Here is a 2,544-nt window from a genome sequence, read left to right as displayed (position 1 = left end):
GGAGAGTTTCAACTTTCCCTCTTTTGTTGTAGGTAGTGCTTTAAAAATGTCTTTGGTTATTAAGATAAATGTGTTTGCTTTGAACTGCTCAATGGTGTTTCTGCTTTGTGCCAACTGAGCGAACAGGATAGCAAGGGAAGTATGGTTTATCCCATCCCATCGCTTCAGTGGTCAGGGACACACACGTCTATTGAGTGGACTGACTTCAGGCCTGGAAGATCTCTGAAGTACAAGAGAAGGAGGCTAAAAGAGAGAGCTCAAATGAGAGTGAGATACCATTCTGCCTATATCTGCTGGGTAGAGCAGCATTTTTCAAGCTATAATGTGAATGCAATCACCTTGGTTTGTTGTTAAAATGCAGATTCTGATTCAGCAGATCTGGAGTAGGGCCCAAGACTGCATTTCTAACAAGCTCCCTGGTGATACCTATATTGCTGGTCTATAGACCATACATTTGGAGTAGCAAGAAGCTCCAGAATGTGTTGACTTGAAGGCAGAGGGACCCCACGCACCCGTGTTACACACACATATATTTTCATTTCCTTTCCCTGTTTATTCTCTCAGTCTCATATTCAATTACTTAGAGAAAAAACTCTATTCCTCAGGTCATATATTCTGAAGAAACATTCATAAAAATGATACTCTTGGCCTTTCTGCCTGTCACACTCAAATCACCTAAACCAATTGCCTCCAGATTTGCACAGGGAATGTAAGTATATTACCTATGGTTTCCTTCAAATCACTGGTACATAGGATGGGATGTGGAATGACTCCTTTCGAAGTCCCTCCTCTCTCTGCTGCACAGTTTGAGTCCAGGCAGATGGCCTTAATTATCTGGCCCTAGGGGCATCTTCTTCCCAGCCCTGGGACTGTCAGCTGTTCGTTTTGTCAACTACAACATTGATTTCCACTGCTTTGACTAATAGAGGATATGGCCTATTAAAAGGTGATCTGGGATCAAAGCTAAAGAACTAATAATTCTTAAGTCCGAAAGCCCGGAAAGTTCAGTATGCTTGGTCAAGCAGCGTGGGCAAACATCTCTGAGTTTATCTGAGGAAATGCTTTAGGCTGTACACCCATATCCAACTTAAGCTCTGATTAAAGGAATCATTTAAGAATCTTTGCCTCCTTGAAATATCAGAAAGAGGATGATTATTTTCATTGTCTGAACTATTTTCATAAGAAGTGCAATGGAATTAGGAAACTAAACTTAGATTAGATGCAATGGAACCATTTTCCTGAGAGAGAAAAGATAATTAATTATAGAAAGGCCTTTCAAAGAAAAGTGGTGGAAACACTTGCCAGTGTTTCCCCAAGTCCTTCACAGGGCCAGGTTACAGAGAGAGGAAGCTCATCTGGTTAACTTATTACTTCTTTTCCCAAGGCAATTTCATGACCTGAATAACCACTATAGAGAGCCAAGACAATGGGTGGAATCAGGCCACGCATGGGGCCAAGATAAACTGGGCTAATGCCTTGACTGTTCTGGATGGCTTCATGCCCAGTGCGCCCCTGCGAATATCGGCCTTCTAACCCCTGCCCCACCTTTTTGAGGGGCGAGATTTCCTCTCGTCTGCCATCTCACAGAACCACATTTAGCAGGACAGAAGCCTATGTATGTTACCAGATTACAAATTTCTTACAGTAATTTTTTTTTTGAACATGGCTCAAAATCAAAACTATATAAGAAGGTACATGCAGAAGTATTATACTTTGCTGTCCCCATTCACCACTTTCTCCCCTTATCCACTCAAGTTATTATTGAATTTCTGTTTATTTTATGTCATTTCATATATTTTGCGCATATAAACAAAATTCCTCATATTTTTATTTCTTATAAAAAATATAGTTTACTGTTCCACGCCTTGCTTTTTTTCACATAATTATATATTATAGAGATTTCTCCATAACAGTATATAGAAATCCTCCTCATTCTTTTCGACAGCCATATAGTATTCCAGCATAAGAACGAATTAAATTTTGTTCAACAAGACTCCTAGTTCCTCATCTATGGAGTGGTCTCCAGTTTCTCCTATTGAAAACAGTGTTTCAAGAAGCATTCTTTTGCATATGCTATTTTGTTTGTGTACAGGTATAACCAAAGGCTAGATTCTGAGATGCTGTTTTGTTGTTAAAGGGTAAATGCATCTGTAATGTTAATAGATATTGCCAGTCTCTCTTCCTTAAGAGTTATAATATTTTATTCTTCCTTCAGTAATGTATGAGAGTACTTATTTCTCTAGAGCCTTACCTTTTGGATCTCACCAATCCAATAGAGGACAAATGTTATCTTAGTGTAGTTTTAATATGTGATATACCATGAAAACAGAGGTATAAGAAGGCTGGAGTGGTTATACTAAAATAAGATTTAAAAAAATTAAAGTTAAAAATATTGCCAAAGATAAAGAGGGACATTTTATAATAATAAAGTAGTCACTTCATCAGAAAAACATAACAGTAAAGAATGTTTATGTACTTGATATCAGAACTTCAAAATATTGGAAAAAAAATGCAATTCCCCAATCATAGTTAGACAAAATAAAA

Source organism: Pteropus medius, unplaced genomic scaffold (assembly GCF_902729225.1).
Source record: "Pteropus medius unplaced genomic scaffold, Ma_sr-lr_union100, whole genome shotgun sequence".
Taxonomy (NCBI): domain Eukaryota; kingdom Metazoa; phylum Chordata; class Mammalia; order Chiroptera; family Pteropodidae; genus Pteropus; species Pteropus medius.
This window is presented reverse-complemented; position numbering follows the sequence as displayed.